General features: G+C 35.1%; 1 protein-coding gene and 1 long non-coding RNA gene across 3 annotated transcripts in view; one reads left to right on the top strand and one right to left on the bottom strand.

The window, feature by feature from the left end:
* LOC141577969 (uncharacterized) overlaps window positions 1-16,367 on the bottom strand; it is a 530,703-nt gene that overhangs the window by 10,901 nt on the left and 503,435 nt on the right. Inside the window, exons 9-10 of the long non-coding RNA XR_012507667.1 lie at window positions 9,873-10,008; window positions 2,818-2,897 (exon numbers count right to left, since the gene is read on the bottom strand). This is a non-coding gene — a long non-coding RNA (uncharacterized LOC141577969). The remainder of the gene's footprint in view (window positions 1-2,817; window positions 2,898-9,872; window positions 10,009-16,367) is intronic.
* WDR72 (WD repeat domain 72) overlaps window positions 1-16,367 on the top strand; it is a 190,943-nt gene that overhangs the window by 73,085 nt on the left and 101,491 nt on the right. The gene's annotated exons all lie outside the window — the stretch shown is intronic.

Genomic DNA, 16,367 nt, shown 5'->3' with positions numbered 1-16,367 from the left:
TGAACTCTTTTTAAAATACTTATTACAAACAAACCAGAAAAGCATCAGAAAAACTGGATAATTGTTTGGACAATTATTTTGATATACTCAGCATCCTTAGGATCATTAACTCTTTAGGTTTCCAAGCCTCAGTTAATACACAATGATTCAGTTTGCACTTATTTTCACAAACTAAGTCACCCAGCTTCCCAGAAATTTGGATGAGCTTAATTATTTTTCAGTTCTGAAGATAACACAGCAATTTAATCTGATTTCTTTAAAGAAAATCTTATATTTTTTTTGTCATCTACACCTCCAAGTTACCCCCTCATCATGTTGTTGTAATATGGTGTTTATATGCATATATATAATGTAGTATTTTTTCATGTAAACATATTTTCATAATATTATCTATTTCTTTTCAGTGGCTGCATCATGCTCTATACTGTGTACATACTATACCGAAATGAATTATTTTCCTATGGCTTAATATATAGATTATTTTTTAATGCTTCACTTTAGGTATAACACATCTATGAAAATAAAGCTTTTAAAAATTTAGTATTATTTAATAGGACATATTTCCAGATGTGATATTTCTAAGTCAAATTTTAGCTAATTTTTGAATTTATATATTGTTAATGTTTTCCATTATTTTAATGATATTCTGAAGACTTAAAATACCATTAGTAAGGACTTCAAATAAGACTTTATTATCTCATGTGTATCTATAGAGTTAGAGGTGAAAGGGTGAGTCATCTTCAAGAAAGGTGATTGGCTGCTCAAGCTGTGCCTCAGAACTGCAGGAATGGGAGTGGGGGCACCAGTGTATGAGCTTCAGCTTTTTAGGTTTAGAGACTTCATTTAAGTTGTATCAGTGAGACCAGAATTTGTCCACATTTTGCAAAATCATTCTCACTAACCAAATACCAAAGAAATGAATATTTAAACACATGATTGCAGTTCATTGCTCAGCACGTTCTCCCTGAAGCTTTGCTAAAGGGAGTGGGGAGAAGGGGAAGGTGGAGTTATACAGAGGGTTCCTTGAAGGACGTGGAGTCAGAGTCAGGGGTTTTCATTCATCCAGCTTTGAGAGTCTAATGCAGTCATCTCTTTCAGCCCATCAGGGTACTGTCTCCTTTGGGCAAAGCTGATATACATTGAAAATTTTCTAAATTTTGGATTTCTCTTTTTAAGACTCCGTTTAGGCCACCTACCTTTGTTTATGCTTTTTCCTGCAGATACTAAAACCTGTGATTAGGCTACAGGTTTTTTTTTCTTTTTCTTTTCTCATTTAGACAAATTGTTTTTAGATTTTCTTGTTCTTAATTTGAAATGTCATGATTTATAAAGACAATTATATCAGTATGATGAAACTTCTATCAATCACAGCTGAAGCTGAAAGTGGTAAGGTCTTAGTCTCCTAAGGTAGGAAATTGAACCACACGTCTGTGACGTATTTTAAGGTTGGAGTAAATAAAGCCCAGTCAGTGAGCCCAGGTGACCGCCAAGCATTCCCATTTTAATGTGGCCTTGTTGCTTTCTGTTCATAATAGAATGTGTATCTTATAGTGGAAATTATATGCTAGAATAGTAGAGAACTTGGATATGTCTCTTGACTCGTGTATATCAGATGCCAAGATCTGCAGGAGCAAATGTCATTCATCAAGTGCCTATTTTACTAGTTTAATTCCCAGAAGGTAAACTGATTGCTGTTTCTTTTAGTTTCTTGAAGGACCTTAGAGCTACCCTTTAGGTAGTGGTAATAGTATATAAAGATTTCATTTTCTGTATATAATTTTGTTTCTTTCTTGACTTCAGGAAGCAATAAAATGCCAGGGTCTTGTTTTCCTACTCTTAGGCTGATTCCAACTTTATTTCTTAGCTGCTGCCCTTTACCTTAAATGACTATAAATTCCAACTTTTACTGTCTATAGAGTTGGAGAATTGAGTTGGATGGGACTGTCACTTCCTTTATTCTATATACTATACTTCTCTTATTATTGAGCTTACTGTTCACTAGAGCTATTTGTTTTTTGTACTTCTCCTAAGTTACATCTCCTCTAAGTACGTACTGCTTATCTTCATTTTATCCTCTTAGACTTAAACTGTTAAGATGGTTTTATCTTAATCTTCTTTTATTTACAAATTTGATAGGCATAAAATTTCAAGAGTGCTTATAAATTCTCCATTCTCTTTTTTGCTAATATTCATTACTTTTCATAAGGAAAAAATCAGATTTAAAGAAGATGAATTGAATCACACTTATTTCAGAGCCGGGAAAAATGAGAGACAACAAGCCTGTGAAATTTAGCACTAGCTAAGGGTACTTGGTGTTTCATAATTTCTTTGTGTGGGTTTTAGTGAGCCACAAATGAAATATTTTCAAATAGGAGAGTGAACTGCTTAAACAGAAGAATAGCATGTAATATCTGTGAGGTGAGCTTATTATATTTGGCAATATTTGGAATTTATTAGGATGCAGTATTTACTTTTTCATCTTGGATCTGAAGAGTGCATATAGATTTAGGAAAAAGTTTTAACGGGAACAACAAATACAATAAAACATTTTGAAAATGGGTCCAATTTGCAATGCTAGAGGAGTTGAATTTGTGCAGCTAGACAGAGAAAAATCTTTGGGGTAGGAGAGGGCCAGAGTCTTAAAGGATTTAAAGGAATACAATATCATATTAGTGATGGGGAACTGCTTTTCTCAGATTCTGCTGAGGATAAAACAAGATAGAAACTGCTTAAATTGAAGTGGAAGGAATTTAGCTCCCAAGTAGGAAATAAACAACCTTACTAAAATCATCTCTATGTAGCAGAAATCTTTGTTACCTCATCGTATGTTATCAAGGGAAGGCCTTTTTTCTCTATTAGTTGGTCCGTTGGTTAAGTTCTTTTTCTGCATTTCTTGCCTGTAAAATGAGTAAAAGAATAAAAGGGGTTATTTTCACTGACACAATTTAGACCCATTGTAATGTCCTGGGAATGCCTTTTTTTAGAAAACTGATTTTCTGGGGAATGGGTCCCCCTGGTTGCTTATTTAGAGTTGGCTGGTTTAATATGGCAGCCATTAACCATGCATAGCTATTGAGCATTTGAAATTTGGCTAGCACCACAAATTAAAATATTTTGGATATACAGGGTTATGAAATATGTTATTAAAATCAATTTCACTTGTTTTTTTAATGATTTTTTTAATATGATTAATAGGCAGTGTTAAATTATGCATGTGGTTTACATTATATTTATATTGACAAATGTTGAACTAGATCAGGGATAGCAGATTTTTTTTTTGGTAAAGGACCAGATGGCAAATATTTCGGGCTTTGCAGGCCATATTTTTGCGGTTTTAACTATTCAACTCTGCTGTTGGAGCACAGAAGCCATCAGAGACAATTCTCTAATTAGTGCAGTTGTGTTTTGATAAAACTTTATTTACAAAAACAGGCAGTGGACCAGATTTGACACCATTATGTGCCAATTTCTGGTCTAGACAGACCTCTCTGGACTTGGAGGTCATGATGTACTAGGAGGAACTGGCAAAATAGCCAACCCTACCCTCTCCCTAGATATCTAAATTTTTAATAGAGCATTTTATTTCACCTCTTCTGCACTATGAGGAATTTAATCCAAAAGACCTTGCATCAAGTCTGTTCCCTGATAAAATTCATGAAATTTGTATGTTTGGAAATCTGCCCTTTGTAGAAAACAAATGTGTACATTATACCTCCTAATCCAATCAAGATTTTTTAGTGGAATTTTCTTTAAATAATGCACTTATACATGCATCTTTATCTATATGTTTACATATAAAATTGATTATAAATAATGCATTAACATTTATTTACATTCCAGTTGAGCTTTCTAGAAATATGTTTGTATTTTTTTAACCTTTAGTTGACCTTAAGGTAATGCCTGTTTGGTGCAATTTGCTGAAAAATTTTGTTAGAGCTTTATCCTGCTACCTCTTGTAAAACACAGATGGTGCACTGGTAGGCCACCAATAAAAAACTGGACCCCACTACTACTTATTACTTTATTAAAGTGGAGCATTAATTCTTTCATATTTTATGACACAAAAACATAGCCAAAATGGAATTAGAATGGTTTAATTGTGAGATTTGAAAATTTCACCTACAAATCTACATATATAAATATGAAATAAGAATTCTTTGTGGCAATATTGTATATTTGTAGATTAACTCAGTTTTTATTGAACTATATGTATTTTATTATCAAAACTGAATTATTACAAAAAATAACAAGTAATATTTATTTGAAAACAATTGTGTTATATAGGGATAAATCCTTAATATAGAATGATAATTTTCACTTTTTTGATTAGTAGTTAATTTTTGGTGTTTTTTTTTAATGTAATAAACAGCATATGTCTATTTTTTTCTAATGTAGAAAGTATTTTGCATCAATTTTGTACAATTTTAAAATAAAATAGGTTTTATTATTGGACATCCAAGCCTTTCATGAAAATACAGGAATTTCTCTTTGTAAACTTTGGATTAATATTTTTGTTTTCAGTATTTTGATGTAGTGAATCCCAAATTAAAACTTAATGGTTTAATGATAATACCCTTCCTGGTAAGATAGAATAGAGAAATATACAATAGTGGTAAAATGTAGAAGGAAATTTGCTTTTTTAACACATGTGGTGATGCAAATTTTTGACAGAGTATAACCACTTTTCATAAGTGTTTTATATTATAATTCTAACTATTCTATGTTAAATAAAAATTTCTTTAATACTTGACTTTTTATAGCTGCTTTATGAAGGATATCCCTTTTCTCACTATGCAGCATGAGTTTAAACATTTTTGATACAACGTTACCTCAGTGTTGAGGAAAACTGTGAAAAGCATCACAGCTTTGTTCCAAAACTAATTCAGGAGGTCTGAGAGTCACTATGAAAAGTAGGAACGGCACCATTAAATGACTCCAGCTGTCCGCCTCGCACACAGGAGCAACCCTGAATTTCCTCACAGGACTTCAAAGCCTTGCTTGTATCTAAACATTCGTTGGCCATGTAAATCAGAGGCACAAAAGGAGAATGCTCCTATTTCATGGTGTGCGGCTGGTCTCAGTCCCACATTGTGCCGCACGTGCCGGTGGGGAGTGCCAGGAACAGAAGGGCACTGTTCTGACTCGTGTGACAAATGTAGTTAACACCAGATCCATATTAATGTTGTCAAGTTCCCTTGATGTATTTAAACAGATTTTAATTATTTTCAGCGTCCAAAGGCCTGAAATATATTGCCTAATAGTTCTTCAAAGAAAGCTTACTTCATGTGTGAATGTAAAACCTCTCATAAAAATGAAACTTTTATATTAGCCTTAGTCATTGACATAGGTTATTCATCAAGTCAGCAATTTGTGTGGCAAAGTGCCATTTGAATAGTGTATTGTTAGGCTACTTATGGTCCACTTGACAAGAGCTCTTGCTGTAAATAGTGCAATTTGACTCCAGCTGTTAAAGAGTGGCTTTGACAGCAGCCAGATAGAATGGAGATGCCTTACTGCACCGCCGAAAAATCAATATTGGGTTCTTGTTCATGGTAACCTGTTCTTTTCTTTTCTGTAGATTTATAAACGACTATCAAGGGTTTATAAGTGGAAGTTTAAATATTATTTTAAATGTAATTCACTGTGAGTTTCAAATTAAGACTTGTGATAAATGGTACAAGTGTAGAGTTTTAGGATATTATTTCCATCCCCTGGTTCATGTTTAGTCACAATTACAGTTAAGCTGAATTTGGATTCTCCAGCTACAATAGAAAAGAATTAGTGTGAAACATGGACTCAAAACTGTGTGCCTATTGTATATTACCAGCGCAATTATTTCTTCTTTTTGATTTTCTTATCAATTTATCTTCTGTGTCCCTCCCATCTTCTCTGTGTGTATACCTTTTTGTATAGATGGCAGGGTTCTTTGTGGCTGTGCCCATAGCAACACCCACAAATGCTGACAGCCAGTAATGTCCCCCGTGTTGCTAAAGATTTCCCTAAAGCAGAGTCTTGCTGGTTTTGAAGATTTTTCTAGCAGTTTTCAGCAGTACAGGGTTGCTATGATACCTGACTGGCGGTAATAGATATTGAATCTGTTAATTACAATAACCACACACAAGGACTTTTTTCATTGGGTTTTTCTGCTGTTGCTAGCTGTTATATTTAGGATACAGAAGAGAAAGTGAAATTACATAGCCAAGATGAGAAAATGTTTCAGGAGTTCACTTTGAATCCTGATATTTAATTTAAAAAATCTCCTGGTGTAAAAATCTTTCAGCTGACTGTTGATTTCCCAAAATTGCATACATAATTTATTTAAATCATTTCTAGTTTTGACTGAATTTGATGTTGAATTTTTATTGTTGCTTACCTGAGATGTCATAAGGCTTCATCTAAGGTGTACTAGGCAGGATTTGAAAGAGCTGTCATTTTTAACATGGAAAAAGCTGATGTAATGTGTACTTTCTCAAATGCCTCCTTCAGTGAAAGCTGTTAAAATAGCCATCTTCCAATTACTGACCAACTCTGCATTTATTGAATTTGTGGCTGAGTTAGCAACTGAAAATTCATAAAGCTGATAATATAATTGCATACAAAGACCTTAAAGGCTGATTCAAGGTCAGTGTTATTGTTTTTATAATTGCTGATAGGCAGTTCTGATTTCTTCAGGAGGAAGGGTTTATTCTGCTTTGGTTTTAGCTGGTTTCAAAAACTGTTATCTCTTCTGTTAATTCTAAAGTAAACCTTTTTACTGAGTAAATATTTATGTCAATTTCTTTAGTACTATACTTAGATTTACCTCAGTAGCTCTCCCCACCCCCACAGTATTAATTAACCCTGTAAGAAACATGCAAATCTAGGATTATAACTTTCTCCTTGAATTAAATATTCCAATTATAGTCATGGGTAGGGATTCTAGTCTAGAAACATGAATATAAGTTAAAGATATCAGGCATTTTCATTTTGTAGTTGGATTAATCTAGGAACCGAGAATCTTAATTTATTAAAGCATGTCTATATTTGCCTCCATTTTCACTAATAATTTTATAAAGATATTTTAGAAAACATGAATTCTGCACTCACATACATACCATATTACCCACCTATAACCATTTAGGCACCTTTTGTTTCTCCCTCATTTCTTCTTTTCTTTCCTACTTTTTTCTTCTCAGTTGTAATTTGTTTTTTTCTTTTTAAAAACCTGTGACTTTCTTAATTTGTTAAGACCAGCTTCTTGTAGGACCCAAAGATGGACCTATTCAACATAGTGAAAGAGGTCTATAACTGCTGGGATACAAATTCACTCCACTAGATTTGGATGCTCTGTTACTGAACAAATTGATGGTTCTGTTTAAAAGCTGATGGTAAATGTTACTCCTTTACAGAAACTTAAGAGTTTCTTGGTAATCAAGTCATTGTCTTACATCAGGAATAATTTCTGTATATATCCTATTTTGGGTGACTATCATAATGGATGATATTTTGAGGAGTGAAAAATGAAGTTTGTAGAACTTCAGATGTTGAGTTGACTAAAAGGGTTAATGACTTATAACAGGAAAGGAAAGAAGGAGAATAAAATACTTCTTTTTGAAAGCTGGTAATATCACTTATTGACTGAGAGTACCATCTGGACCCATTTAAAGGAATCCCAACAGGAACACTGCTTCTGTACCAATGACTTATGTTGAAACTAGCCCTAAGAGAGCAGCAAATGCAAAAATGTAACAGGAAGCAATTCTCAGAAAAGAAAGCATCTATTCTCATGGATTATTTCCCCTATGATGGTAAAAACAAAATGTATCTAAACTTTAGCTTTATTCATTGGCATTAAGAGCATGAACTTATTGAAAAATACACCCAGCTAATATTTTCATCTGTTTTTTTTTGAATTGGGTTTTAATTGTGACATCCTGAAAGCACAACCAGTTCTCTGCATCTCCAAATGGCATTCATAACATTAAATACAAATAATGACATAAGTTACATTATTTGAAAATTTCTACAAACTATGAAGCTTACATTACTCTGGAAACAGCTGTTTCATCTTAAAATATCCTGCTTAAACCATTGGTCCATGCGTAATAATTTCTACCAGATATTTAAAACATGGTCATTAGCAGCTGCTGTGAGCAGTATGGGCATTCTCATGCACGTATTTAACTCCACGCACATCCAAATAGGGCTGAAAATTTTAGTGGTGTGTGTTTTTGTTTGCACATGTTGTCTGAGACCTGATGGCTTTTCGAAAACTATTATGAATGCTTACAATATACAACGTTATGCTTCCCTTTATTACTTTCTTCTGAACTCCCACTGGAAGTCTCATTATACAAAACTTGGCCTTCTCCATTTACTCTCTGGTATCACGTGCCTTATTTCTTTCCTTATGTCCTTGCTCCGTGAACTAAAACATTAATCTGGATGCAAAAAGAGTAGTAATGGAGAGGGAAAGGTTCATCACACCCTTGATTTCTAGTTTTAGCACTGTAGCCTGTTAGAACTGGAAGTGGTCAAGTTACCCGTTCTCTTCTTTCTTCGGAGGATTTTGGAGCCCAGTCTTGATTGAATCACACGGCTAGTAGCTTTAGAACCAGAACTGAGATCTCCTGGTTTCTGTCTCTGCTCTCTTAGTCCCAGTCTAGCTGATTCCGCTGATGGATGCATCCTGTAGGCAGACTCTGACCTGTCAAATGTCTCTCACGGCTGGGTGCCCATGTTGTCCTCTCTTCACTTCCCCACCCCATCTTCCTGAATGTTCTTTGCTGCTCTGATTTTTTTCTTTCCTCTGTCTGATCACCCTGGTTAGTATACATCTTCCTTCAAGGTTGCCTCTCTAGGAACCAAAGTTCTCAATCTCAGCTCTCACTGACGACCACTCTGACTTCTTCTACCCAAACTTTTCCAAGATGATGGTGTTTTAGTTCTCTATTGCTATGGAACAAGTTTCCATAAATGTAGAGGCTTAAAACAATACACATTTATTATGTCACTGTTTCCCATGGGTCAGGAATCTGGCATGGCACTGGGGTCTTTGTTCAGTGTCTCATGTGACTGAAATCCAGGTGTGAGCTGGGGTCGCTATGTCATCTAAGGCTGGGGTCCTTTTCTAAGTTTTTTCAGGTTATTGGCAGAATTCAGTTCTTCATGATTGTAGGACTGGGGTCCCTGTTTTCTTGCTGGCTGTCGACCAGGGGCCACACATTCCTTGCCATATATTCCCTTCCATCTTTAAGTCAGCAGTAGAGGACATCTTGTGAATGGAGTCCCTCTAGTACTCTGAATCTCTGACTTCTTCCTCAGCCACCCATGGCAAAAAACTCTCTGCTTTCAAAAATTCAATGTGATTAGGTCAGGACAACTCAGATATTCTTTCAATCTTAAAGTTAACTGATTTGGAACCTTAATCACATCAGCACAATCCCTTCATGGCTGTACCTAGATTACTGTTTGGCTGAATAACTGGAAGATGTTTCCCAAGGGTCTGAGAATGTTGGGGGCAATCTTACTATTCTGCTTATAGATGGGAATTATTCTAACTCAGGTTGACTACTAACTCAGGACTACTACTCTCTTCTTCTGGTTCTAGAATATTTAATCTCTGCTTAAATGCCCTCATTAGTTGTCCTGGTACTATTCATTTCTGAAATTTGAATCAAACTCTTGTTTCTCTTTGGGACCTCTTCCCCCAGTCTGTTCCTGCAAGAAGTTCCACATGCTGGGCACCTTGACTCATAATCAAAAGCTAGAAAATGTCTCCTTTAGTATCCCAGGATGTTCATAAAATTCAAATTGCTAATCAGTATTATTATTATGTAATTTGTGTTATAGCTCCTAAGTTGGAGACAGTAGCTACTCTTTTCTAAGCATACCTTCTGAGTTTAAAATTTGATTTTGATGCTTCTCTTGGGGTGGAGATTACACATATTCTTCAGCCATATAACCTCCCAGACTGTAGAATGCATAGTACAATTTATGAATTAGACTTTCAACTTCCACCAGCATGACCTGGATGGAAAGAAAAGAGTCTCAGAAATGGGCATTCAATTATTACAATCTGAGTTGTATTCATCCTTGGAATAAAATGAAAAATTATAAAGAAAAAGATACTGAAAAAATATCAACTATAGATTTGGGACCATAACCTAGATATTTAACCCCCAGCTACTTGGTCGTATTAAAGCAACTCATATTCCCCCTACTGCTTGCTTCTGCCAGAATATTTTCCTTCTGATTCTTCACCTTGGAGGCTAAGCATCAATGTCACTTTCTCATAAAGTGAAGTAATGTCACAGCCCACCTCTCATTATTCTCTTTCTCATCATCCTTTTCATTTTCATTGTTTATCTTCCCCACCTTCCACAACAGTATAATCTCAAAAGGGAGCAATGACCTGCTGTCAGTTTATCATGATATCCTCATCACCTAGCACATTTCTGACACAAGGCAGGTATTCAGAAATAGTTGTTATATAAACACATGGACTTAAATGACTAAAGTTGAAACATGAAAAAAACATGGTAATAAAGTGGAAGATACTTCCTTTTTGAATTGTAACACCCCCCCCAACCCCATCCCAAATGCATATTTACTTTGCCAGTCAATTGCTTTAAGTCTAAATTGGGTTTTTACATGTGACTTGATCTTATAGAGGGAATTGACCTAGGAAAAAATAGTCAATAATAAGCAAAGAGGTTGTTGAAACACAACTGCTACCCCACTGATTTTTAGACACCGGTTTCAATCAATTCAAAAGTTGATAAAGGATATCACTAGATAGACCGGTCCAAATTAATTCAAAAGTTAAAAAGAAAAAATTTGTTGAACATTGGTGATGAAATTTAGGATGTTTAGCAGATTAGGGAGGAATGAGTCACTGCAGGTAAGATGGGCACAGTAGTGAGCTGATGGAGACTCAGAAAGGAAGATTAAAAGGCAGTGTGGTTAAATGGTTTCTTACATTAGCAAAGTTTCTATTATTGCCCTATTCACTTGCCTTAAATTTCAGGCTCCTTTTTCTAGTAACAAAGTTATCTAAAATAAGCACTCAAAAATAGCCCAAGGATTGCACTGTATATCATGAGCCCTCTGCTTCCCTCAAATAATTACTTTACTAAGCCCTCCCCTCACTACAAAACCCCTGAAGCCAGCAACAATCTAATCAACAGGTTTGTAATAACTTTTAGAAATGTAAGTGTAATAAATATGAAGAGGCCTGATTTATGTTTCATTTCCCAGATGCAAAGTCTCTAGTACAACCCACCGTCCCTCAAGTGGCAAATATAACTTCCTACTTTCATAAATCATTTGAAAATTGCTGAACCTCTCATCAGAGGTTGATGAAGAGAGGGCTGATTCTACTCTGAGATGTGTATGACAGTAAATGCTGTAGGTAATTCCTTATTGTAGGAATATAGGGTTGCCTGCTGGGTTAGCAGTCCCAGGAGACACCAAGTCTCTCGTGGGATTTGCTCTTCTTCCTTGTAAGATTTGCTCCTCCTCCAGGGAGATGGTGTCTCAGTAATGGTAGGGCAGGCAGTGCACCTCCACATGGCTGCCCTGCTCATTCTACTCTCCACTCATCTCTTCCTGCCTAATTGCACCTACAGGAGATGCTCTCCTGTCCACCTGGGCAAATCCTACCCATACTATAATACCTGCCTGCGCTTCTTAACGTGAATCTGCAAATTAAACACTATTAACTTAACTATGGGTTGCCTAGTTATTTTACAAGTATGTATTTGTCTTATCTTTTCTATTAGACCTTAAGCTACCTGAAAACGAAGAATTGCTATATCTGTGTGTTATGTCAGTTTTGTAGCATGGAAAGCAGAGCAGGATCTTTTATTTATTCAGCAAATATTCACTGAACGCCTACTATGTGCCCGACACTCTTCCTGACACTAGGAATTTGAACAAAGTCCTGGTACTCATGGCACTTGAGGAGAAGAGATAGATTATAATTTTTTTAAAAAAAGAACAAGAATGTCAGACAGTGCAGAAGGCTCTGCAGTGAATTAACATCAGACAGTGTGATAGGAAGTGCCTGGAAATTTACTCTACGGTGAATGTTCAAGAAGGTCAGAGGAGCAGGTAGCATTTATAGTGTCTGAAGGACAAGATAGGGCTAGCCATGTGTCTAGCAAAGGGGAGAACATTCTAGGTAAAATCAACAGTTAATGCAAAAGCCTAGAGTAGGAATGTGCTTGGTATAGGAAACGAAGTCAGGAAGGCCAGTGTGACTGGAGAGAAGTGGCTCAGAGAGAGAATTAGAAGTCAATATTGGAAAGAAGATAGGGGCAGACTCTGCTGGGTGTGGAAATTTAAAGTAACAGAGTTTGAGTTCTGCTTTAGTAAGGGGGGAGTCTTTTCATGGTTTATCTGAAAAGGGGTGATGGGGTCTGATTTATGTTTTGAAAAGATCACTTTTGTTGCTGTATGGATAATTGGATTAGACGACAGGCGGCATCAGGAGGAGGAAGCTATTGCATAGTTAGCAAGAGAAGAAAATGATTAGCTGGTGCTGAGTTTTTTAACATCAAATTGGTAAAGGCCATGATACAATACATGTGCTCTAGTAGACCTATGTGCCAAAGTACTACTAGAACCCTGTAGGTGGTTAGACCCATGCTGTTCAGAGTGCAGGAAGTCATGTTGGGTCTAAAGCTTGATGCATGAATAAGATTTTGCTGTGGGAAACAGCAAGTCCAAAAGTCCAGAATACAAAGATGGATGGTGAGTAGGGGCTATATGGGAAGGTGATGTGCCTAGAGATGGAAAATACAGTGGGAATGGTAGAAGATGACTGTCTTATAGTCCTGCAGGAAAATAAAAAGAAGTTTTTGGACCTGGCCTTGGACTTCTGAGAGCAACTTACATTTGTAGTTGAAAATCAGATGAGTGGCATAAAAACATCCAACACAACCTTAAGAGAGAGTCCTCTTTTAGAATATAATGTACTTGAATTAAGGAAATTTAATACCTTAAATTACATGCTTTATATTTACATTGTGGCTTTGCATAAAAAATATTTTTGTATACATTTGAAATTACTGTTCATTAGAATAGGCAAGGATTGTCAAACATTTTCTGTGAAGGGCCAGAGAGTAAATATTTTTGGCTTTGTGGGCCGTAAAATCTCTGTCACAACTACTCAACTCTGCCTTTGTAAAATAGCCACTGACAATGCATAAACAAATGGGCATTTCTGTGTTTCAGTGATATTTTATTTACAAAAAGGAAGTAGAAGGCAGTATTTGGTCTGGTGGCCCAGGTTTTCTAACCCCTGCAGTAGGCAATACTGTGATTAGACTGTTATAATTTTGTGTAATAGGCCACAAGAAGAGGAGTGTAAGATTTCCATTAGAAAGTTCTGTTTTTGGTTGTCATTAATAGATAATATTATAATGCTCCTCTTTGCTAAAGTTTATAACTGTTTTCACTCAGTTTTGGAGCCCTGGCTTGTGAAATCTGTTTTGGCTTTTTGGACTGTTTTGTCTGATTTTTCCTCCTTCTTACTTCTTGAAGATAGTCTGCAAACTTGATCTTGTCAATCAATTACTAGATATGTGGGCATTTATTGTATGTGGTTGTTTGAAAGAATGCATGTCCTCACTTAGGGATTTCATTAACTTTAGTTTCTATTATACATTTTTTTTTAATGTGAGGGTATTCTAGGTATTGGTTTCAATTTAATAAGTATGTGTTAAGTTGAATTGACTAAAATATTTGGTAGCCCCACAGAGACATCTATCCAAAATAAGTGTTTGGCTGGTTATTCTTTATATAAATACAGATAAAAATAATTCCAAAGAAAAGAAGCACCTTTTTTTTGGCCTTTGGTCTACTTAGCGGTAAACCAATTCTGACTATGATTTTTTTTTTCTTCAACCTACATCCTTTCTGGTCTTTTGGCTAATTATAAGCTTATTAGTATGATGTTTGGAAAGCATCAGCATGAGACCATTGACTTAAAAGTCATAGCTGGGAAGCAAAGGTGTTTGGAGTAATTCAGATTAGTATATCAACAGCACATCTCTTTTAATTAGTTTTCATCTCTTGGGGGTGTTAACTACAGAGTAATTTAGCAACACATATTTGTTATCTTAATTGATAATTACATACAGAAAAAGGTACAAAAATTGAAGGAAACAGTTGCTATTTAAAGAGAACATACAGAACAAGTATCTTGCATGCCACATATAATCTAGCTTTTAAATGAAATTGCTTTGAATTTGGTATGACTATTTTTTTCTATTAGTTTAGTTGAATTTTTTATAGGATGCCAATTAGACCACATATTAAAGACAAAAACAACACAGCAAAAGCTATTTTTGTATAGTTGAAGATCACTTTCAAATGTCTCTTGTTTTTACTACTGATTTTAAAAATGTATAAATGTATATCAATATCCTAGTCTTGTCTGTAATTCAGAATTTGGTGTCTGAGTTAACATTTCATATTCTGTGTTATTATGATTTTTACAATAGTGAAATATTTCTTTTCCTGAGGTCTAGCCAGGGTTTTCTAGCATTCTGATGGCATCCTTACCATAGCTTTGTCCAAGATAAGATAATCCTTTCTATATTTTCTCTAATACTAGTGATGCCTTACATTTTAAAGGAATGTTTTTGGTTTCAGTAGAAAGTTAGATAAGTTTGTCAGCAAAGACCTTTGATTATTCCTAGATATATATTTTTTAATACTTTAGCTTGGGCTTCTATAGCAGAGTATCATAGACTGTGTGGATTATAAAAAATGGAAATTCATTTCTCACAGTTCTGGAGGCTAGGAAGATCAAGGTGCTAGCCAAGTCAGTGTTGGGTGAAGGCCCTCTTCCTGGTTGCATATGGCTGTCTTTTCGTTGCACCCTCATATAGTGGAGAGAAAGTTATCTAGCTCTCTGGACTCTTCTTATAAGGGCACTAATCCTACCCTCATAGCCTAATCACCTCCTAGAGTCCCCACGTCCAAATACCATCACACTGAGGTTACAATTTCAACATGTGAGTCATCACACACAGACATTCGGTCCGTAGCATTTGGTTATGTGAATTATATTCCACAATTCCTATTTGGCCATACCTCAACTTGCCATTTTTTTTTAACTCTCTCAGAGCCTTTCCCTGAAGTCAATCTCTATCACTTCAAAATTACATTGCCTAGAAAGAAGATTATGTTATGCATTTGTTTTCAAAATTACTTGTAAAACCCTAAAATGTTAAAGCTGGTATTGATTTTTGTCCCTTTTTAGAAACTGAGGACACACCTGTGGTTGTGGTTCATTTTTGCTGGGAAGGATGCATTTGCCCCTAATCTTTGTCTGTAGTGTGTCCCCAGTCCAAGATGCCTTGAAACATTCCTTCTAATACCTTGGTAATTTTGTTTACCTTCTTCTTTCCCTTTATCTCTCTTTCCCTCTCTCATTAAACTAGTTAGTTCTCCAGATGTGGTGAATGGTTTGTTTAACTCTAAATCAGTCTATTGTTCCTCACTTGCCTGCAACCAAATCTTGTTTGCCTTATGGAATGTAGTTGATTGCTGAGAGATTATTCTGGATATATCATAATAGGATACTAGTTGCATGGACTTCATAAGCACAAAATATAGAAATAAGTTTTCGACAATTTAGTAGTATCCTTATGATTGAGACTTTGACATTTTTTGTTTGTTTGTTTACTACAAATCAGAAGCTTTAAGAACTGGAACTCAATAAATCGAAACTGAAAGTTTAAAAAAAGTATCTCTTTTTTAAGTCATTAAAAAAATAGACCTATAGAGGTATTACTCTTTAAGTGATTTATAGAACAATTGTCACATTTCAAGGGTAATATAGAAATATAGATTTTTTTTTGTAAATAAGATCAGGTGACCATACATCAGGTTCCCTGGGACAGTCCTGGTATATGCCTATTGTTCCAATGTAATTGTTAATAGTGCACTATTTCACTCTCAAAAGAGGCCTGGTTTGAACAATAAATTATAAGGTCCCTTTATTTAAAGGAGACCAACCTTTAGTTCAAGTGAAGAAAAATATATACATCTTCTACTTTAGGTTAAGAGTTTCCAAATATTCAGTAACCTGTAATGAAAAAGAATATGGAAACGAATACATGTATGTATATGTATGACTGAAACATTATGCTGTACACCAGAAATTGACACACATTGTAAACTGATTATACTTCAATAAAAAGTTTAAAAATTTTTCCAAATATTCAAATAACCATGATGATATACTAACACAGGTTAATAAAATAAAAAGCTGATTTTAATTATTTACCTTTTATATCCAGATATGTAAAAATACTAGACTCTCCTTCTAGTGGGTGAATGACATAATTTAAGAGAAAAATTTGTGTAAGGAC

The sequence above is a fragment of the Camelus bactrianus genome, chromosome 6 (genome assembly GCF_048773025.1).
Source record: "Camelus bactrianus isolate YW-2024 breed Bactrian camel chromosome 6, ASM4877302v1, whole genome shotgun sequence".
Lineage (NCBI taxonomy): Eukaryota > Metazoa > Chordata > Mammalia > Artiodactyla > Camelidae > Camelus > Camelus bactrianus.
The sequence above is the reverse complement of the archived record's forward strand: the minus strand, read 5'-3'. Positions and strand labels throughout refer to the sequence as shown.